At 41.7% G+C, this 23,700-nt stretch overlaps 1 protein-coding gene and 1 long non-coding RNA gene across 7 annotated transcripts in view; one reads left to right on the top strand and one right to left on the bottom strand.

Annotated features, from left to right (window-relative positions):
• TBC1D1 (TBC1 domain family member 1) overlaps positions 1 to 23,700 on the top strand; it is a 215,232-nt gene that overhangs the window by 3,917 nt on the left and 187,615 nt on the right. The window lies entirely within an intron of this gene.
• Positions 1 to 23,700, bottom strand: part of LOC122238080 — a 62,145-nt gene that overhangs the window by 2,174 nt on the left and 36,271 nt on the right. The window contains exons 1-2 of one of the 3 annotated variants that reach the window (XR_006217049.1): positions 8,600 to 9,415; positions 6,852 to 6,944 (exon numbers count right to left, since the gene is read on the bottom strand). This is a non-coding gene — a long non-coding RNA (uncharacterized LOC122238080). Of the gene's footprint in view, positions 1 to 6,851; positions 6,945 to 8,599; positions 9,416 to 23,700 lie in introns of those variants that run through there. The other 2 variants (XR_006217051.1, XR_006217050.1) reach the window with 2 other exon arrangements.

Here is a 23,700-nt window from a genome sequence, read left to right as displayed (position 1 = left end):
TCTGCCCCTCCTCTGCTCTCTCTATCCCTCTGTCTCTCAAAATAAATAAACTTAATAAAAATAATATTTTTGTGAAAACTATATGGTTTCCAAAAATATTTAATGATAAGAGTGACATAGTTTTACTTCTTTTTTTCCCCCCAAATCTTTTTTGTGTGGATTAATAGACAAACTACTGGATTCTCAGCTGCTTCTCCATTCATTCTGTTGTGATATGTTGTTTTGGTTGAGTATATAAAGAAAATTTGTCCTCATGCAGATATATGGTAGGAAAATGGAAAAACATTTTATACCCTTCTTAGAAAATTGTGGATATATATGTTTTTAATGTTCTATTATTTTGGGGGGAGAGAGAAAGAGAGAGTGTGAGCGGAGGAGGGACAGAGAGAGAGGGAGACACAATCCGAAGCAGGCTGCAGGCTCTGAGCTGTCAGCACAGAGCCTGATGCGGGGCTCGAACCCACAAACCATGAGATCATGACCTGAACGGAAGACGGACACTAAACCGACTGAGCCACCCACCCAGGCGCCCCCGTGTGTTTTACTACTATACCAAAACTTGACAAGTGGTAATTTCTTAAAGGTTAGATGCAATATGATATCTGAAACTGTATCAGAGCAGTTTTGTACTTTGTTATTTTAAAATCCATTGGTCTGTCCTGTACTTTAATGAATGTTTTAAGAATGTATGATTGTATAACATCACGCATTGATTATTTGGAAGACATTGGTTCACTGAGTTATATAGACCATACTCTGAGAACCAGGCTTTTAGGAAAGCTGTCTTTTCTATTTCACTCTCGAGTTGTACATGAGTCCATTAAATCACCAAATTTGTTGGGCCATAGATTACATTTTCTTCATAACATCCCTCAGAACACATGTGAACACCGTGGCATAGGTTCTGGGTTGAAGTATAGTTTTGAGATGGGGCCCATGGTAGGAAATGAAAACATCCATTCTGGAAAACAGGTGGTTGCCATAGATGACCCTCGCTAGGTCTTTCCCCCTCCACATCACAAAGAAATCAAGAGTTCTGCCCAGACTCAGCCCTTGAAAAAACATAGTCTAGGAAAATTGTCTCGAGATTCTTTCTTCCAGTTCTTCAGCTTTCTCTTCTATGAAAATCTGTACTCAGAAGAACATCAGATTCACCACTCACTTGAGTTTTACTTGAGATCATTCATTAGAATATTTTTATTTCTATCCTTTTCATTATTTATGGGGTGAAAAAACTCTGCTTCCTTGAAAGAGACTTTCCATCACTGAGTTACAGGTAGTGTAAGTACTGGGGCTTCTGAATGGTCTGTTGCTGTTTTATGTCAATAGGAAGAAAGAATGGATTTTCAGAGGGGAATGGTGGGGACTATGGAGATGGTAATAAATGGAGAAGTGTAGGTTGGTGTGCAGGTGAACGGAGAGGACAGCTGGTGTGGGACCCACAGTAAGTGAGTGATTGGGTGCATGAGAGCAGTTTTGCTGAGTGCCCACTGGTTTTTTGTTTGTTTGTTTGTTTGTTTGTTTGTTTGTTTGTTTTTCTGACTGATTTTCCTCCTCTATTAGAATATTTCCTGACTTTTCAAACACTGTTCTTGACTCTCCTCAGATTCTGATCTTCTGGATGCTGTGTCCTGTCTGGGCCCAGCATGGGTGTTTCATAATTGTGACGGGACACATATCATTAATGCAGGAGTGCTCATGGACTTTCCCTTCTCTACCCTGCCTCAGAGAATCTGCCAGAATCTTGATAGCCTTATTCCTCACTCTTCCAAAGAGGAAGTGTTATTTCTTACTGCGAGACAGGCGAAGTTGATCTCCCGTAATAAAGTGCTAAAACTCTATGGGTGAGGAGGAGGGGGAAAGTGTGGGAAGGGAGCATGGGGTTGGGGGTAGAGTAATTGCATGAACTTATAGAAGTAGAAGTGTAGAAAAAGTAGACTTCTAGAAAGAAGTTTGCTTGTAGAAGAGGACTTTATTGGGGTTAAGCATCCTACTCTTGATTTCAACTCAGGTCATGATCTCACAGTTGTGAGATCGAGCCCTGCTTCAGGCTCTGCACTTAGCATGGTGCCTGCTTGGGATCCTCGGTCTCCCTCTGTCTCTGCCCCTTGCTCCCTCAAAAATAAATAAATTAAAAAAAAAAGAAGAAGACTTTATTAAATATTGCTGAGGAAGATGTATTTGAGAGGAGGTCAGTGTCCTTTGAGAGAATGGGTTTCCTTTTCTATGATTTTTGCCATCTAAACTGCATGTCTATTTTTTTTGAGAGAGAGACAGAGCACAAGCAGGGGAGGGGCAGAGAGAGAGAGGGAGACCCAGAATCTGAAGCAGGCTCCAGGCTCCAGGCTGTCAGCCCAGAGCCCGACACGGGGCTTGAACCCACAAACTGTGGGTTCATGACCCTGAGCCGGAGTCAGACGCTTAACCAACTGAGCCACCCGGGTACGCCTAAACTGCATTTCTTGACTGTGACACATACCAGAGACTGAACCCCATGGGACTCCCTTACCACTAATATTAAGAATACTTAACTATTTGCAGACTTAAGAGCAATACATATTTCCTTTTAAAATTTCCAGCGAAGAACCAGTGTATTCTTCCATGATGCCCTGTGAGGATGTTGGCTCTCTCACTAACCCGTGGGTTTCAGAGCCACCTCACCCAGCCTGTCTGGATTAGCTTATGTTACATGTTCAGTGAAGAGGCGGTCTGCATTTTCTTTCCTGTGATTAGCAGGACTGAGACTTCAGTCCCCTATATAAAGGGCCAGAGTTGCTTTGGCTGAGTTTTATGATTTAGTCTAATACTTTGTCGGAATTTGACTTTTGACTGTAGCTTTGTTTTGGTTGCATTTTGTCCATTACTGATTTGTCTTCGTAATTCCCCATCTGCTTGGAGTTAGTTTCACATTAATCGTTTAAAATCGGCCTCAGTGACTTCAGGATTTTCAGTCGAGTCCGGCTTCCATCGTGTCTCCAGCATGGCTATTGGATTTGCCAGCTCATGACTTTCTTTCTTTGCTAGAGTGACGATGGAAATTATGACACTGAGCTGGAGCGTTTTGTTCCTGAGGGTGATGATTCAACGTAGGATTCCTTTCAAGATATTCCTATCTGTTGCCCTTCCTGCATCTGATTTTCAGAATTTCTAAATTTCAGACATTAGTCTTTTTTGCTCCTCAGGGGATGGTTCTGAGCAGGTTTTGCTGTGCAGATTTTGGAGGACTGTTTAATCTATGTTAAATTCCTGCCGGGCATCTTTAATCCTCTTCTGGTTTATTATGTAAGGTTTCGTTTGGGGTCCCCCTCGGCAGCTGTGACTCAGTGCGTGGTTGCCTGGAACAGCGTATCCGCCAGCTGATCAACACTTGACCGTCCGTCACGCTAGACAGAAGTCGGTTGCTGGGTGCAAAGGTTGGCACGGATTCTTCTTCGTCTATAAAAAGAGTGTCCCGGACTGCATGAACTCCAAAGTATTTGTTGGAGGGGTTGGGTTCATGACACGGGATTGATTACATAATTTATTTTTGACTTCGAAAAATGAGTCTGAGGGCTTCAGAAGCATCCACCATGTGATGGATGCTTAATTTTTTAAAAACTGTTTGTTTTTCAATGCATATCACTTTAGATAGCTTTGCATTTTCGCCACATGGCTTTGAGTTTGATAATTACTTTTTAATACAAACCTGTTCCTAAGAATAGAGTTTACAAGTATCTTGAACCTAAAGTTGACTGGTGTCTTAAAAGGATTTATTTATAGCCTAGACCTTTCCTGTCCAGTGCCGTAATCAGTAGCCATATGTGGCTTTTGAGCGCTTGCAGTGTGGCTGGTCTGAACTGAGATGTGCTGTAAGTGTCAGAACATAGTGGATTTCAAAGACTTTCTTTGAAAAAAAGGACTTGAAATATCTCAATAATTTTCCATATTGATTACATGTTGAAATGATAATATTTTAAATATATCGGTTAAACAAAACATTATACTAGAATTAATTTCACCTGTTCATTTTACTTTCTTTCATATGCCTACTAGAAAATTTATAATTACATATGGGGCACCAGGGAGGCCCAGTCAGTTCGGCATCTGACTCTTGGTTTGGGCTCAGGTCATGATCTCACAGTTCATGAGACTGAGCCCCGGGTCGGGCTCTGTGCGGACAGTGTGGAGCCTGCTTGGGATTCTCTCTCTCTCTCTCTCTCTCTCTCTCTCTCTCGCACACTTTCTCAACATAAATAAATAACATTAAAATTACATATGTAGCTTGTACCCTTTCTGCTAGTCAGCACTGGACTAGGCCAGCTACCTAGGAGTATTGCCAGAAATAATCTGAACGTTCATCACAGAGTGACTCCAGAGTTTCCCCCTTTTCTTTGCTGCCTTCTTTTTTTAATGATAGAATTTTGCTCAAAGTTCTTCTGAAAAAAATCATATTCAAAACTGTATCTATTTTTTTTTTGAGGTGGTATCTCATCATAGTTTTTTTTAAATTTTTTTATTTTTTTAAATTTACATCCAAATTAGCATCTAGTGCAACAATGATTTCAAGAGTAGATTCCTTAATGCCCCTGACCCATTTAGCCCATCCTCCCTCCCACAACCCCTCCAGCCACCCTCAGTTTGTTCTCCATATTTAGGAGTCTCTTCTGTTTTGTCCCCTCCCTGTTTTTATATTATTTTTGCTTCCCTTCCCTTATGTTCATCTGTTTTGTCTCATAAAGTCCTCATATGAGTGAAGTCATATGATTTTTGTCTTTCTCTGACTGACCAACTTCACTTCGCATAATACCCTCCAGTTCCATCCACGTAGTTGCAAATGGCAAGATTTCATTCTTTTTGATTGCCGAGTAATACTCCATTGTGTATATATCCCACATCTTCTTTATCCATTCATCTATCAGTGGACAGTTGGGCTCTTTCCCTTCTTTGGCTATTGTTGATAGTACGGCTATAAACATGGGGGTGCATGTGTCCCTTGGAAAAACTGTATCTATTTTTAACTCTAGATGTGTATTGCAATGAACAAGAGCCCTGTGAGCCATGAGTATGGGACATACTGGAAGAGATAAATCTCTTCTTTCTACTTTGTCTTTCTTTCTTTCTTTCTTCTTCTTTTTTTTTTTTTTTTAATACTTTTCCTGCCTCTGAATACTCAGGCATCTGCTCCACTAATTGTTGCCTGTGAGCCTGAACCAACAACCAGAGCAGGCCACGTGTAGAGCTGGCCTGGCTCTGAGAGCCTCAGAAGAGGCCAGAGGGCAGCTGGGGCTTTGGGGAGGAGCTGACACAGGACACGTGAGAGAAGAGGCGGCCTCGAGTGGTGCCATCACTGAGGTGGGACCCTGTGTCTGACCGAGCACTTTAAATGTGACTTCTTGACAACCAGTCCTGCAGAAACACTCTTAGTTGCTTTAGTTCTGGGCAGTGTGTCAGAAGCCATGATTTCTTGTGGTCGAGTGATGTAGGTATTTGAAATGTTGCAGATGGAACATTAATCCATGCGCTGGAAGGCTCCCAATATGTCATGTACTTGGCTGGGTGCTCTGATACAAAATCAAGTAAGATAAGATTGCCCCCTCAAGAGGTATAAGGATATTTTTCTGTTCTGATTGCTGCACTGCCAGGAGTTCACAACATCTGTAAGTTATAGAAGACAACATGCGGGGAGATCAGGAGGAGGTTGTGCCTCCAAGTGCCTGCAGTTATTTGAAAAGCTAACATATATATCCAAAAAGAAATAGACAAATTATGAATTGCTCTGGAGGGCAGAAGTAGGAACAGTAGATATTTGTAAAGAGACAGATCTTTGGCCCTTCCTAGTAATGATAGGCAACTAATTATGTTTAATTATTTTTAACGTTTATTTTTGAGAGAGAGAGACAGACAGGCGGATAGAGTATGAGCGTGGAGGGTCAGAGAGAGGGACACACAGAATTGGAAACAGGATCCAGGCTCCGAGCTGTCGGCACAGAGCCCTAGATGGGGCTCGAACCCATGGACGGTGAGATCATTACCTGAGCCAACATCAGATGCTTAACTGACTGAGCCACCCAGGTGTCCCGATAGGCAACTAATTATTAAAGGGTCTGTATTGAGCAATGGATGTGGATGGATTTTGTCCCAAGGAGATTTCACCTGGCAAGTCTGGTTCTTGCTCTTCCTCCGGTTTCTACACCTCCTGTTTACGAGGAATGTAGTCCTGACACTGTTCACCTTTCCTTTCAGACAACTGACTGGCTCCTAAATCTATTTTACATTGCAGTGAAGTTGTTCCTTATAGTGTCTGTTTGTCATAGCTCTGTCTTCTGGAAGGACTCCGGGTGAATGTATTTTCCATGGGACATTTGAATGGGTTTTAAAGACCCATTAGGAGTTTTCCAGGCGAATGATTGGGTACAGATCGAATGGACATTCTAGGTAGAGGATACGGGGTGTGCCAAGCCACAGCAGGACAAGGGAATGTGGAGGCACCTGCTGTGGCTGGGGCTGCTGTGATTAGAGTTTTGCAACTTGCAGGGTCTGAGATGAGACTGGGAGGAAAGGCTGGGGACAGATTTTATGGGGCTTTGTATACCGTGCTGAGGGGGTTGGATATTCTTCTTGAGAAGGTTGCTATTTAAAGGCATTGATCAGGGAAAGTGAGATGACTGGGCTTGTTTTTAGATTTTGGAGAGGAGGAAGGGCGGAGGAATGAGAGATGAAGCTGATCAGTGAGGAGGCTATCGCCGTAGTGAGCGGGAAGGCTCAAAGGATGTCTTGACCCAGGGAGCCTGGCTGGCTTGGTCGGCAAAGCTTGCAGCTCTTAATCTCAGGTCCTGAGTTTGAGTCCCACACTGGGCAGAGGGGTTACTCACACAAATAAATGAGAAGTGTCTTGATCCGTAAGTATGATGTGAAGGGACGTGTTCTGGTGGAACCAAGTTGATGTCTTCGATCATTTTCCCCCTCTGGAAAAATGAATAGTTTAAAATTTTTTTTATGTTTATTTATTTTTGAGAGAGAGACAGAGTGTGAGTGGGGGAGGGGCAGAGAGAGGGAGACACAGACTCCGAAGCAGGCTCCAGGCTCCGAGCTGTCAGCCCAGAACCTGACGCAGGGCTCAAACTCATAGACTGCGAGATCATGACCCACGCTGAAGTTGGAGGCTTAACCGACTGAGCGACCCAGGTGGCCCTGGAAAAATTAATAGTTTAATTTAATAGTTTATTGGTCTCTCCTGGACGAGAAAGTCAGTCACATTCTGATTTGCTGTCCTATTGATGCTGACCTGCCTGGTTCCTAAGGAATGATAAGAAGAGTAACATAGAAGTAAAATTTTGATCTGGTTGTGCTTAGACTTCTAAAAATATATATCCTCCTCTCTCCCATCTTAAAAACAAACCCTCTACTGACCCCATATCCCAATCCAACTTCCTGCAGTTACTGGCCCAATTTTCTGCTCCAGTTTTTTTTTTTTAAGTTTATTTATTTATTTTGAGGGAGAGAGGGAGAGAGAATCCCAAGCAGGCTCTGTGCTGTCAGCACACAACCTGACACGGGGCTTGAACTCATGAACCGTGAGATCATGACCTGAGCCAAAGTCAAGAGTCAGATGCCCAACCAACTGAGCCACCCAGGCGCGCCTTCTGCTCTGTTTGTTAAGAGCTGTCGTGGTGGCGGGGCGCCTGGGTGGCGCAGTCGGTTAAGCGTCCGACTTCAGCCAGGTCACGATCTCGCGGTCTGTGAGTTCGAGCCCCGCGTCAGGCTCTGGGCTGATGGCTCGGAGCCTGGAGCCTGTTTCCGATTCTGTGTCTCCCTCTCTCTCTGCCCCTCCCCCGTTCATGCTCTGTCTCTCTCTGTCCCAAAAATAAATAAAAAACGTTGAAAAAAAAATTAAAAAAAAAAAAAAAAAAGAGCTGTCGTGGTGGTGCCTTCACTTTCACTCACCCATTTTCTCCTCTTACCAATTGGCCTTCTGTCCTCATCATTCTGCTAAAAAGGCTCATATCAAGTCACCAGCCACCTCCAGCTTCTGAGATCTGGTGATCCCGTCACTGCTTCTGTCATCCAATTTCTCTGTAGCTTTTGGCATCGCTGGCAAGATAGCATTTCTTCTATCTTGAAACACTCTCTTCTCTTGGCTTTTGGAGAACTATACCTTTCTGTTTCCCTTTCACTTCATTAGTGGTTTCCACCCAGACCCCTGTGTTTGTTCTTCCTCTGCTTCTCAATTCTGAGTTTTGTTTTGTTTTAATATTTTATCTTTAAGAAATCTCTACATCCAATATGGGGCTTGAACTCACAACCCCAAGATCAAGAACCACATGCTCTACTGGTTGAGCCAGCCAGGCACCCCTCAATTCTGAGTTTTATGTTCCCCAAGTCTCAGTCTTCTACATTTCTCTTTTCGGTCCTCTTTCTGGATGAGCTCATCCAGTCTCATAGTGTTAAATATCACCTGTTTGGTGCTGACTCCCAAAAGTGAACCTATTGCTTCCAACTCGCTGATGACTTACAGACTTGTCTAACCAGCTGCCAACTTGACTTGTCTACGTGGCTGTTGCATAGGCATCTCAAACTCAACCTGGTTAAAAAAGAACCCTTGACTTTCCTCCCCACCAACCTGTTGCTTCCTCAGCCTTCTGCCGTTCGAATGTGGCAATGACAGTCGCTCCAGCCAAAATCTAGTTGTCTTTTTCAATTTTCTTCACATTCTCTTTTGAATTATTCAGGACCTGTTCCAAATCTGCCGCTTCTCTGATTCCATTGCTAACCCTGAGCTCCAGGCCCCATCATCTCTCATCTGGACTGCTATAGTACTTCCTAACTGTTCTCCCTGTTTCTGTCCTTGCTGCTTTCTCCACCAGCCAGTCATCCAGAGAGAACCTGGAAGCACTTTTAGAAGACCTATGAATTCATGACACTTCCCTGCCTAAAACCTCTCTTGTAACTTTCCCCTATATATAAACTAGAATCCCGTGTCCTTGCTGGGGCGTACCATGTGGGCCTTGTTCCTCACATTCTTTCCAGTGCTGTCTGGACCCCAGCCACCCTGGTGTTCGTATTCCTAAAACATGACAGCCCAATTCTTCACTCAGGGTCACTGCATTTATTGTTGCCTCTGCCTGGAAGATTCTGCTAGTTCCCTAGACCATGATGGAGTTGGTTTAAACCTTATCCTCTGGCCACCCCGTTAAAAGTACCCCCACACTAATCACTGTGACTTCATCTGCTTTTTATGTCTTCATAATACTTATTAGCATCTGAAATTATCTTGTTTGTTGATAGGCTTCCTTGTTTACCATCTCCTCACCTGCCTAAACTCCTAAGAGAACAGGACAGGGCCTTTGCCTATCTTGTTCATTGCCAGACCTGGGCACCCAGAACAGTGCCTGGTACATAATGGGAACTTCATGAATGAATGAAGTGAGTGAGTGAATGAATGGGTGAGTGAGTGAATGTTATCTTTTTGTGGTTATTCTTGGGGATGTGATTCTCCTTTCTGTTTTTGATTTTTTAACCCAATCTCCTCTGGAAACCCCACGTGCAGCCATATTTGTTTATTTTCCTATTTCACCTTTCCTTTCTCATGAGGACAGATTTCTCTTTGTTCGGTCAGGATTTTGTTCTCAGATACTGTCCCCCTCTCCCCAGCTCTCCTGAGCTTCTTTCCTCCCAGTCTTTGTTCATAAAATGGTATTCATTGGCTCTCAGCTCTTTGAAATCTGTGTAGTTCTCATCCTTGCTTTTTATGAACTCAAAATTTTCTTGGCATTTATTGGTCACTATTGTGGGAAAGATTTCATGAATATTGAGCAGTCTATTACTGAGAAACTTTTGCTTGTGTGTAAGGTAAATCCTTTTAGCAGTGACTTGAGCCCATTTTTTTGTATAAGTCTTTGTTTTCCAGAATAAATAGTTTTTCCGATTATACAGGCAATAATGTGAAATGTAAAAAAAAAAAAAATTAGTACAAAAGTGTTAAAATTTAAAGATTCCTCTTAATCCTACCTCCTAGAGAGAAACCAATATGAACAGATTGGCGTATATTCTTATTGATATTATTTTTTATTACATAAAAAATTTTTCTATATGGAATTAATTTATATATTCATTTTGACCATTTCTTTTTTAACTCTGTGCTCTTTGTCTCTCTCTCTCTCTATATATATATATAATAGAAATAAATACACACACAGATACAACTATAAATATAGATATACCTTAGACACTTTTCATGGCAGTTAAAGTACATCTTTTGAGTGATTGCACAGTTGTATCAGCAAGGAAAAAGGAAGGGTTGGTTTTATAACTGTGGCACAGCCGCTCTTGGGTGACAGCATCATCTTTGGTTAGCTTTGATGAGCCATTGTCATTATAAAAAGAGAACATAGACAGGATGGGCTGCAAGTGACTCAGAGATGTCTAATCTGCTTAGCATAAGAAACAAACAAGATTTTGGAGCCACAAAAGCAAAAATAAGCAGTTGGGACTGCATCAAACTAAAAAGCTTCTGCACAGCAAAGGAAACCACTAACAACAAAATGGAAACCTGTGGACAGGGAGAAAGTATTTGCAAATCACATATCTGATGAGGGGTTAATACCTAGAAAATATAGTGAACTCCTACAACTCAAGAGCAAAAAACCAATTCGATTAAAAAAATGGGTAGAGGAACTGAATAGACGATTTTCTAAAGAAGTCATACAAAAGGCCAACAACATGAAAAAGTACTCAATGTACAGGGAAGTACAAATCAAAACACAATCCTAAGGATGTCACCTCACACCTGTTAGCATGGCGATCATCAAGAAGACAAGAGATAACTAGTGTTGGCAAGGATGTGGAGAAAAGGGGTTCCTCAAACATTATTAGTGGGAATGTAAATTGGCACGGCCACTACAGAAAACATGTGGAGGTTCACCAAAAAATTAAAAATAGAATTACCTGGGATCCAGCTATTCTACCTCTGGAGATATATATATATATATATATATACACACATACACACACATTTATATGTGTATATATACATTTATATATATACACAAAGAAAATAAAAACAGGATCTCAAAGAGCTGTCTGCACTTCTGTGTTCATTGCAGGATTCTTCACAATAGCCAAGGCACGGAAGCAGCATGGAAACAACTAGGTCTCCATTGGGTAAATGGATAAAGAAGTTGTGAGATGTGTTGATAAAGAGTTGTGTGTGTGTGTGTGTGTGTGTGTATACATATATAATATGTAATGGAATATTATATAATATGTATCACATAATATATAATGGAATATTATGCAGCCATGATAAAGGAAATCCTGTCATTTGTGACAACATGGATGGACCTTGAGGCCATGATGCTAAGTGAAATTAAGTCAGAGGAAGACAAATACCATATGGTATATGATACTTAAAAAGCTAAAAGCATAGAAACAGAATAGAATGGTAGTTACAAGGGGCTGGGCGTAGAGGAAATGGGGAAATGGGGTCAAAGAGTATAAACTTCCAGTTATAGGGTGAGTAAGTTCTAGTGATCTAATGTATGGCATGGTGATTACAGTTAATAACACTGTGTTGTATACTTAAAAGATTCTAACGGAGTAGAACTTAAATGTTCTCACCCCTAAAGAAATGGTAATTATCTGGTGAGATGGAGGTATTAACTAATGTGATGCTATGCTTTGCTATGGTAGTGATCATTTTGCAATAGATAAGTGCATCAAATCAATACCTTGTACACCTTAAACTTACACAGTGTTAAATGGCAATGATATCTCTGTAATGCTGGGACAAAAAGATACACGAGAACAATGAAAAAATAAAGTGAAATAAAATAATAAAAGACAAGACAGGAACCACAAAGGGTTTGGAGAAAGCCAGGCTTCAACACCGAAGTATGGGAAGCTGAGGCCAATTTTCAGTGGAAGAATTGGGGGAATGGCCAAAGTCTTCTAAGAACAGGAGTTCAGATATTAGTTTTTAGTTAGCCGCAGTGGTGTATTATATTGCAGTAATATATCTCACTCCTCTCTCACCATGGCCTCCGCTTGCTGATATCCCCAAATAACTATTAGCATCTACTACACAGAAGAGGTCGTGTGAATATCATTTGGGGAAATCAAAGGACAGCGGCTATGTGGTCTGTCTGCACAAAGTGAGCAGGGAAAGGATGAGTGATAAGAGTGATAGGAGATAGGACAGGAAAGAGAGCCAGTGGTTGCTGGGGTCTGGAAGCTAGAACAGAGGGAGCAGAATGAGCCATGGACTCTCAAGAACCCCCTGGAGATTTTGCGATGGATGCTGGCCTTCTCTTTCCCCATGAGAAGAGATTTTGATCCAATTCTTTAATCTCTTAAGTGACAGAATGGACCCGGCTGCTTATCTGGTCTATATATGGATGTACCATAATTTAGCCAGCCCTTATGAATAGTCATTTAGACTTTCCTTATTTTTATTATATAGTTTTTTCTGCAACAAAAACCTTGTGCAGCTTTGTATCTGCTTCTAAACAGAAATAGTTAATTCATAGAGATTAATAGAAACTATGCTGCCTCCTCAAAAAAAAAAAATGTTTTTGGTGATCCCCTTAGCAGCAGTCATGGCTTGGAGCCCATAGCTGCCCTGTGCTACCTCTGTGATGCTAAATTTCAAAACAGAGATTACATTTTAATTATGATGGCATGTCTTGATGAGATTCAGAGCTTTGAAAAACAACTGGAGACATGTCGCACATGCAAGTGAATAAACGTCACATCCATGTGATTTCCATTCTCAGAGCTTGATTTATGACACTTGGACTTCTGAAACCTATTCTTACCTTTCTCCTTCCACGGTATTATGGATTTTCTGAGGATTGCTTATAATAAATGAGGTCACTACCACTGACTTTTACAAGAGGAGATAAAGCTGTATATTCCATTTGTGCTTTATGAAGCAAGTAAAATTATATTAAACAAGATTTTATATTTTTCTTTCTTGGCTTTTATGTCTTCAATAGTGAATAAACCAATGTCATTGTGGAGTGGTTCTGGCGTCTTCTTTGTAAGGCTAGCCTACAGTTTTTGATCAGTATCCAAAACCCAGATGTACAAAAAGCATACTTCATCTATCAACTAATTGTAAATGACGCTTTTATTTTTATAAGTACACAATATATGCTATTTTAAAATTTCTTATTACATCCTCATATATATAACTTTTAAAAAAATGTTAATTAGTATAATTCAACGTAATTGTCAAAAAACTTTTCCTTTAAGGTTTTAGTTGATATTTTACTTGTAACAAAATGTCAAACAGGGAGAAAAGATGTGAAAGAAAATGATTCCTATCTAGATGCTTGAAGACTTATTCCTCACCCCCCACACATACACCTTTTTTTTAATGAGAAATGTGCATTTTAGAAATAAAAGGTTCAAAAGAAGAAACAGACCAAAGAATTTTGAGGCCATAGATTTTAATTTGATCAGACAGTTTCTATACAGTTAACTACACTGGGAAAAGAACATCTACTCCTATTTGAAACTCAAAATGTGATCACTAGTTAAAAATGCATTGCATATTTCTCAAAATAAATACAATAATGTAAATTCAAAATCTGCGATATCATCTGTTTCATAGTTGAGATATGTGAATTTCCCCCTCTTTTGACTCTTATCAGTGCTGAGTGATTACATTAAATTATCTATACGGACTTTTTTTTTTTAAGTTTACTTATTTATTTTGAGAGAAAGGCGGGGGGGAGCGGGGAAGGGGAAGGGAGAGAGTATCCCAGGCAGGCTCTGCACTGTCAGTGCAGAGCCTAACACAGGGCTCAGACTCACGAACCATGAGATCATGACCTGAGCTGAAACCAAGAGTCAGATGCTTAACTGACTGAGCCACCCAGGTGCCCCATTTATACTGACTTTTGGATGTTAACAAATCATTTTCATCACAAGCAGAATGGTCTTATTTAGCTTTGCTACGACTGGTGCGGATTGATTTCATTCAGGAAACATTACCTGAACATGTACTATATGTCAGACACTGTGCTAGGCCTAAGGGGTACAAAACCCAACCAACTGTCCATGCCCTTGAGGAACTTAGCGCCCGGGGGCCGTGAAAGGGGGGGGTGAGAGTTTGGAGGACAATCACAGACAGATGCTTCAGTATAACCTGGTAAGGGGTAGTGGGGATCAGTTGTATCCATGGCACTAGATGAACTCTCCTCCACCTGGGATTCCAGGAAGCTATCTTGGAGAAGATGATGTGTAATCTGAATCTTTAAAGAGGTATGAGAACCAGGTGAAGATACAAGGCACAGAGCCATGGGAAGCGTGAGGTGGGGAATGGCCAAAAAGAGGAGGGAGGATGAATGAATAGGTGTTTGGCCTTAGTGGCTGGCTGAGATGGGGAATTGGAAGAATAAGGGTGGTGACTTTCATTTGGGGCTTGTGGGGTGTTGGAGTTGTTTGAGGGACACCCCATGGGCTGAAGCTCAGATGAGTAGTCAGGACTGGAGATACATGAATGGAGCCTGTGCATGGTAGTTAAAACTATGAGAGTGGGCGACAACAGTAAGGAGAAAGGAACATCAGGGAACATGGTGGGTATTTTAGGAGGTGGGCAGGGGAAAGGGAGTCCGAAAGGGAGTATCAAGACAGGAGGCCCATGAGATAGCAGTATCCCAACAGCCAAGACAATAGGGATTTTCAAGAATGAGGACAAGGACAGCAGTGTCAAGAACAGTAATGAAGTTTGGATGGCTAATAGCTTGACAAATGTTCCCTAGTTGTAGCCCTGTGGGTGCTCCCTACAGGGGGACCTTTGTTTCAGTGGAGTAGTAGCAGGTCAATGCTAGATGCCATCGAAGATGGCACATCAAAGACATTGAGATGCTGTTGTGACTTCTAACCCAACCCAGGAAAAAAATATGTGTGTATACACACACACACACACACACACACACACACACACACACACACAGAGATTGATAGACAAAATTTTCATTCTGCTTGACCTAATTTTTCTTCCTTTTTCTAATTTTATCTCAACGCCATTTGTTGTTTTTTTTTTTTTTACCATCCCCACCTTTTGACTGTAAAAATAATGGCCACAACTAATTTGCATGGCTCTGTAACTTACAAAATGCTTTTACATACATCATTGTATTTGATATGCTCACCCACCTTTTGAGTTGATACTGTAAGTGATTTACAGTTACTTAGGGTGAAGGCTCACACACATGGGGTCCTGGATGCCTTGTAATTCAACCCCCCTTTTGATATTTAGGAAACTGAGGTTCAGAGAGACTTAGTGCCTTATGTCAAATGTCACCCCTCTCTGGAGGGCCCTAGCACCAGAGACCAGCCTCCTGATTTTCATTGCATGATTCTAATTATAGGGTGGGGACATTGGTGAGGTTCAGGCAACTGTGTCAGCATTCAGTACAAAAGAAGCTTTGACCCATCACCAGCTAAGATCCTGTACATTTAAACCATCTTCCCTCACTCTAATGCCATTTGCCTATAGGCAACTAAACCAAAGACCCTCCAGCCTCATCTGTGTTAATTGCCTAAGCTTCCCTCACTGTGTTCCCGCTCATGTCCCCTACTATTGGAATTTGTTCTTTTTGCCTGGGCAGTATTCTATTACTTAATCTATCAATAGCCTCTTCCTTTGGTCCACTGGGAGTGACCCATGGCTAATTAGCATATTCTGTTACCTTGGCTTCAATGATTGGTTCAGGGGTGAGTTTATGATCCAAGGCAAGCAAGTCAGAGTCAATCTTGGAAAGACAAGCTCTCTGCTGGGGCTGCTGGGGACCACGTGGCCACTGCCTGGCAAGAGCCTGTGTGAATGAAGCCACCATGGAGGCAGCACAGTGATGGATGGGGTAGCTGGGCCCTGATGATGTCATCTCCGCACTGGGATCCAGCCTGCCTGGGAGCTGGAGCTCTCCCTGCACTTTCAGATGCAGGTGTCCAAGCCAGGAAAGTCCCCATTTATGCCTAATCCCTGTGGGTGGCAGTTGCAACCACAAGAACTTTAATAATTCTCTTCTTGTTTTCTTTTCTTTTTCTTTTTTTTTTTTTTTTTAGCTCATTTGCCCCATGTCTTGACTTGACCCACTGGGTTTGATGGTTGCATTCTCTAGGATTTGCTTCAGACCTATCCTCTTACTCTGGGCTTTTTCAAAGAGGCTGCACTTGCTGGTTCCTGCCCCGTCCCCCCTCCCCCCTCCCCAAACCCTTTCCTGGGCTGTTTTTCTCATCACTGTGCTATGAGTCAGAGTTTATAAGTTTATGAGCAGCCTGTGCTTGGTATGAACTGATTATTGCTGTTATTAATAATGGCAGAAGAAATTCCTACCATTAATGCTGTACTGTTTTATTGTGGTAAAACACGTATCACGTAAAATTTATCATTTTAACCATTATTAGGCTACAGTCTGGTGGCATTAAGTACATCCGCTATGTTGTACGACTATCAGCACCGTCCATTTCCAGAACTTTTTCATCATCCCAAATAGGATGTACTCTGTACCCATTAAATGTAACTCCCCATTTCCCTTCTCCCCAGACCCTGGTAACCTCTATTCTACTTAGTGTCTCTGTGAATGTGCCTATTCTAGGTATCTTTTTAATTTTTAAATTTTATTTTATTTTAATGTTTATCCATCTCTGAGAGAAAGAGAGAGACAGAGCACAAGTGGGGGAGGGGCAGGGAGGGAGGGAGACACAGAACCCGAAGCAGGCTCCAGGCTCTGAGCTGTCAGCACAGAACCCAATGCGGGGCTCGAACCCACAGGCCGCAAGATCATGACCTGAGCCAAAGTCAACTGACGCTCAAGTGACTGAGCCATCCAAGCACCCCTCTAGGTATCCTAAAGAAGTGAGATCCTGTAATATTGGTCCTTTTGTGTCTGGTTTATTTCACTTAGCAGAATATTTTTAAAGTTCATGTGGTAGCATGTATCAGAATTTCTTTAAGGCTGAATGCATTCCATTGAGTGTTATAGTCCGCATTTTGTTTATTTGTCCGTCACTTCATGGGCATTTAGGTTGATTCCACCTTTTGACTATCGTGGACAATGCTGCTACGCACACTGACACACAAGTGTGTGTTGAAATCCCTGCTTTCACTTCTTTGGGTTTATCCTGAGAAGTGAAATTGCTGGGTCAACCCTGAACTTTCTGTGTGCCAGGCACTGCTGTGCTGTGTATTTTATACTCGTTATTTTCTTTAAGTTTCTCAACGACTTTATGAGGCAGTGTTATTATTGTTACTACTTTACAGCTGAGGAAACTGAGGCTCAGGGAAATTAACATGCCCAAGGACACATCCTTTTCCATGAACAAGCCATGCGTGTTGGACTCCAGAGGCTACCCCTTTGTTACGTCAGAATGCTTGGCTGCTCTAAAGTCGGCCCTTTAGGCCTCCAAGAAACACGTGTCATACCCTGAGTGCCAGGTGCCGGGCTGCAAGCTGGAGGACCTAGCCGCGTGTTCATTGTGCCCACGGTGCTCTTTAGTGACTCGAGATGAAGGGCAGTCACTCCACAGCTTATAGCACAGACTGGAAGGTGCCTGGCCCGTCTCTCGTGATGCTGTCTTCTCTTCTCCATTTGCATTGCTGGGCTTTATTCTCGCCTAACTGGTGACCAATTTGGCCAGCCCTTTTCAGAGCATGTACAGCTGCTTTCTTTTGTGAACCCAATCCTGTGTGTAGGTGGAGGGAACAAAGAAACAAGCTAAAAACAAATTTACATGTTTCTTGAGGTTAAAAAAAAATGAGACATGACCATTGCAGATGGTTTGGGGGAAAAAATAGAAACATATAGCAAAGAAAATAGAAACTACCCTAAAATTATGGTATTTGGAGATCATTGTTTTTGATGAAAGTTTAAAATAAATGAACAAGATGCTATATTATCCTCTATTAGGAAAGATCAAAGTATTTTGGCATCCATTTACTCTGTAAAGCTAAAGGGAGAAATTGGCCCTAAAAGTCCCCCCATCTACCTCTAATATGTTTAAATTACTCAATTCAGTTACTGAAGATTTATGTCTTTCTGTTTGGAGGACATTTATCCTACAGAATTTGCCAGATGGTGCCCTGCGATGGCTGTATGATTATCCATCATCATTAGAAGGAAATGCTCTATAATCTGCCTACATTAACTTTAAACTGTTTCAAAGGCATGCGTGTGCTTGGGAAGAAAGGTACTACATGAGGAAAATGCACAGGGAGACCTTTCTAGAGAAGATGGGGAATTCTAGCAGTAAACAATATCCAAACTCTAATGCCAGAAGCAGAGAGAATGTAAATGACAGGTGACAGGATATACCCCAGGACATAGATTCCTTCCCTTTGTGCCCCCTGTAGGATACCCTGTGCCCCCCATCCCTTAGGTCAGGTTGCTGTGCCTCCTTAATGCTTTAGCATTGCTCTTCAGGGCTGCTAAAGTCCTATGGCACTTTTGTCCACATAGAAAAAGTCATCCCTTCTTTCCTCTGAGAGGAGGCGGCCCTGCTCTACAACTTGGCCAGTGGAGCAGTGGTGAGTTCACTCTTCACTTGTTTCCCTTGGCCAGGCACCCTTGTTCGGTGAGCAACACGTAAGACTACATAATGGTCCTGGCTCTGTCTTTTCTTTTTTTTTCTTTTTTAATTGAAGTCTAATTAACATACAGTATTCTATTAGTTTCAGGTGTACAATATAATGATTCAGCAATTCTATACATTCCTCAGTGCTCGTTGCATTCCCCATCCACCTCCCCTCTGGCAACCACCAATTTTTTCTCTGTATTAAGAGTCTGGTTTCTAGGGCGCCTGGGTGGCTCAGTGGGTTAAGCAACTGACTTCAGCTCAGGTCATCATCTCATGGTTTGTGGCTTCAAGGCCCGTGTTGGGCTCTGTGCTGACAGCTCAGAGCCCGGAGCCTGCTTCGGATTCTGTGTCTCCCTCTCTCTGTTCCTCCCCTGCTCGTTCTCTGTCTCAAAAATAAATAAATGTTAAAAAAAAATTAAAAAGAAAAGAATCTGGTTTCTTTTGTTTCTCTCTTTTCTTCTTCTTTCTTTCTTCCTTTCTTTCTGAGAGAGGGAGAGGGCGCAAGTGAGCAAGGGCAGAGAGAGAGAGAGAGAGGGAGTGAGAGAGAGAGAGAAGGCAAGAGAGAGAGAGAAGCAGGGGCTCACCCGGAGCAGGGCTTGGACTCACTTGATGTGGGACTCGAACTCACGAACAATGAAATCACGACCTGAAATCACAACCTGAGCCGAAGTCAGATGCTTAACGACTGAGCCACGCAGGCGCCCCATTTGTTTTATTTTTTAAATTCCACATATGAATGGAATCATATGGCATTTTTCTTTTTCTGCCTGGCTTATTTCACTAAGCATTATACTCTCCAGCTCCATCCATGTTGTTGCGAATGGCAGGATCTCGTTCTTTTTGTGTTAGAGTAATAAGTCCATTGTGTGTATGTATATCACACATCTTCTTTATCCATTCATCTCTTGATGGACACTTGCGTTGCTTCCGTATCTTGACTATTGTAAATAATGCAACACGTGAAGCTTTATGTAATGATCCTGGCTCTGCCTTTTTTAAAAAAAAATTTTAATATTTATTCATTTTTGAGAGAGAGACAAAATGTGAGTGGGGGAGGGGCACAGAGAGAGGGAGACAAAGAATCGGAAGCAGGCTCCAGGCTCCGACTTCTCAGTACAGAGCCCGACGTGGGGCTCGAACCCACAAACTGTGAGGTCATGACCTGAGCCAAAGTCAGATGCTAAACCAACTGAGCCATCCAGGCGCCCCTTGGCTCTGCCTTTTTGAGGCTTGCCTCTTTCTGGGGACATGGAGGCTGTATATAGTCTAGATGTAGGTGACGCGGCTCCATTTCTAGCCCTGGCAATGTGGTCCCCGATTCAACACGCATTTATTGAGCTCTGTCCAAGCCTAGTCCTCACGGAAAGCTACTTGGATCTGGACATCAATCCTGCCTTCTCTTTGGCCACTGCCACCACCAGCTCTGTTTTTTTAGAGGCTAGTATTTTCAACAAACTCCTCTAAACTCTGGCTGAATTTACTTGAAGTAGTTTTGCCTCCAGGTGCTTGAATTATCATTTTGTAATTATTAGTAGCTATTCAGATTCACACAGACTCCTAATATAGTCAGGAACACATCAGCGAGATCTTCCAAAGCTATGGTTCCATCTAAAACTCTCTTCATTTCTAATTTTTTTTTTCATTTGAAGCTAGTTCACTCTCCTTCTGCTAAAACAAATTTTGTTTCTTCTTTGGGTCTCTGTTCTTAAATTTACCAGGGATATTTGGTCTCAAGTCTTTCTCTCTTTTAAGCTACTCCTGAGGAGTCTCTGTTACAAATATTACTACTTAACTCGTATTTTCTTTGGTCTAGAGGGGCCACATCCATGGTTCCAGTTTTAAGAGGCATCATTAGTTTTTGCTTTACCACAGTGATGTGTGTGTTAAAGCAAAACCAGCAATCATATTGTCTTAGATGTGGTGGATGAATTTTTTGTGTTAGAAACAATCATTGTGCCACGATGCAAATGAAATGTAATTTTATGGAAATATGTGATACAGTGTGAAGCAGAGCTGCTTAGACACAAATCCGTAGGTTTTTATCTGGTTAATGCAACTTCAAAAATATTGGTGGCTTGAATTCAGGTCATTTTTGTCCCTTCTCCCAAACAGTAATGATTGATACATGACAAATGTGGTTAAAAGCTGCACTCTAGAGCCACTTATTAGCTTAAAGACCTTAGAAAGTTACTGAATTTCTCTGTGCCTTAGTTTCCTCGTCTATTAGACGAGGATAAAAATAGTACCACTGTCTTGGGTTGTTGCAAGGATTAAATGAGTTGATATGTAAACTGCTAGAATAGGGCTAGCACATCGGTGGGTAATAATTGGTGGGTAAGTAGGAATACTTACTACTGTGTAAGTATTAGCTAGTATATTAAAAACACTGGATGAGGATCTTTTGGAAGTCAGACAAAATGTAGGTATGCATTTTTGTAGTGTAGTGTTACTTTTTAAATGTGTTGGCTAAGCTAATTGTGATTTCAACCGTGATAAATACCAAATGTTTAAATGTTCTAAAACAGAGAACTGTTTTATTTTTGCAATTCTGTTTTATTCTGCAAACTTTTGATAATTGAGTGACCCCAGGAGTTTTCCGCCTTAGATGGGAAACAGAGTTATCAGAGTCAAGGTAAGGGTAAGAAGAAGAATCTGAATGTTTCTTTGACATCTCATTGGGTTTTGTGTTTGTTGTTTTGACATCTGATTGTTGAATCTCTTCCTCTGTTACTTTTTGTAATCCCCCGTGGCCAGATACTCTGCTCTGTTTTGCTTCTTGCACAGTTTGTTTGGATTTTACTTTCTCTCTTACTCACTGTAAGGCAGCCAGCTCTTGCAGTGGGTACCGTTTAGAAAATTTAGATCTCAATTTTGCAGCTTGTCTGTGCACAATAAACAGTCAACCTGTGCCAGTTTTTTTCCAGGCTCTTTTTCCAGGCAGAGGAAGGACAACTGGCCACGCTAGGCAGGAATGCCCTGTACTCCGCAGTGGGTGGCTAGGAGCTGAGCTAAAATACAAGAGAGCCAACCTCAATCTAATTTTTTCTTTCACAGATTTGGATATCATTACAACTGAAAAATGTGTGGTGGCCACTTAATTTCCCTTTTTACGCTGTTGTAGTTGTTTTTTTTAACAAGTTACTTCTTGAAATTCGAGGTCATACACACCATGAGCAGCATTCCCTGAAACGTTGCAAGATCTTCCTGAAAGGTGTCTGGTCTGGGTTTGGGAACTGTGGGTAGGAAACAAGGAATTTACTTCTGCACTGCTAGTCTGAGCCCATTGATGTCTCCCTTCATCTGTTGGTGCTTTAAATTTGTCTTCATGAAAGGATAAATGGCTCAGTGTAAAACCACATATAGTAATTTGTGTCTTCTTGATTTTTTTTTTTTTTTTTGATAATTTCGTAAGTGACTAGTGGTATCTGTAGTTAAGGGATACCAGAACAATATATCTAGTCCAGCATTTATCTATCGATTCGGTTATTTTTAAAGTAATTAAGTAATTAATTAATTTAGAGACAGAGAGAGAGAGAGGAGGGGAGGGGCAGAGAGAGAGAAAAAGAGACAATCCCAAGCAGGCTCTGCCTTGTCAGCGCAGAGCCTGGCACGGGACCCCATCTCATGAACCAAGAGATCATGACCTGAGCTGAAATCAAGAGTCAGACCTCCAACCGACTGAGCCACCCGGGCGCCCCTATCAATTCAGTTCTTGAATCAGAAATGATCATAGGTGATTTACAAGCATATATGGAATATAACAATATCCTGTGTGTTAAAAGTTGGGTGACAGAGGAAAGAAACACAGTAAGGACAAACCATGGAGTCAGAAAGACAAGTTAAAATACCATACTATAACATTATATTATACCAGTGGTTTCTAAATTTAGCTTGCATTGACCTGGGTATTTGAGTATTTGTTAAGAATGCAGGTTCTTTTGGCCTTGCCCCATGAGCTCTGGCCCCAGCATTGCTAACACGTGCCTCCAGGCGATTATGATGGACTGTGTAGGACCACCTCAAGCAGCACTGACCTATGTACTTGCTGCAAATGGGAAGTATGGCTCCAAGCTTTCTGGCCTTCAACATGAAAAGGCAAGGTTGCCTCTTCAGTGTGCAGAAGATACCATCTTTGGCTTAGGTATAAATAAAGGTTTAACTGTACTTATATTAACTTGGATATCTAAATAGAATCTTGACGTGCACAGGAATTTGGAAAGAAATGTCTTCTCTTACCCTCCCTAACATAAAGTATGTCAATGAGTCTGTTGTATTCAACTAAATGGTATTAATTGACCTTTTAGGGGGTATGTACCAAAGTCGCTTAGGGAGAATAGAAAAGATGGAAAAAAAAAGTGGGAATGGGGGGATGGAAAAATACGAAACAGGAAGAGGAGTGAGAGAATGAAAAATGCAGATGGCCACCAGTTTGGACAAGAGTTTGGTCTTAATTACAAAAGGTGAACCTACTGCCTACCCCATAACCCAGCGTTTTCCTTACTAAGAGAAGACCTATGAATTTGTGCACACTAATGCCAGGAAACAGGAACAGAAAGTTTATAGCTGCAGAGTTTGCAATAACTAAAAATTGGAAACACTCATCCACAGTAGAAGGGAGAAACCACGGAATACAATGGATTTCTAAACGGTGACAAAAATGAATCAACTACAGTTACATGCACAAACATGAATTAATTAAAAAAACAATGCTCAGGTGCCTGGGTGGCTCAGTCAGTTAAGTGTCTGATTCTTGATCTTGGCTCGGGACATGATCTCACAGTTCGTGGGTTTGAGCCCTGTGTTGAGCTCTGTACTGACAGTGCAGAGCCTGCTTGGGATTCTCTGTCTCCTTCTCTCTTTTCTCTCCCCTGCTCGCTCTCGATCTCTCTCTCTCAAAATAAATAAATAAACATTAAAAAAAAATAATGCTGATCAGAGGAAGCCAGATTGAGGAAAATGCACATTGTATGATTCCATTCGTATACATTTCAAATGGGGAAAAAAAGAGCTGACCCATTGTTTAAAGGTGCGTAGTCGGAAGTCGGGAGTCATCACCTTTCCAGGGAAGGAAGGAGCTGGGATCATGAAGGGGGCATATGGAGATCTTGGGCAGATGATGGTCATTCATTTCTTTTT

Source organism: Panthera tigris, chromosome B1 (genome assembly GCF_018350195.1).
Source record: "Panthera tigris isolate Pti1 chromosome B1, P.tigris_Pti1_mat1.1, whole genome shotgun sequence".
NCBI classification, from domain to species: Eukaryota; Metazoa; Chordata; class Mammalia; order Carnivora; family Felidae; genus Panthera; species Panthera tigris.
This window is presented reverse-complemented; position numbering and strand designations above follow the sequence as displayed.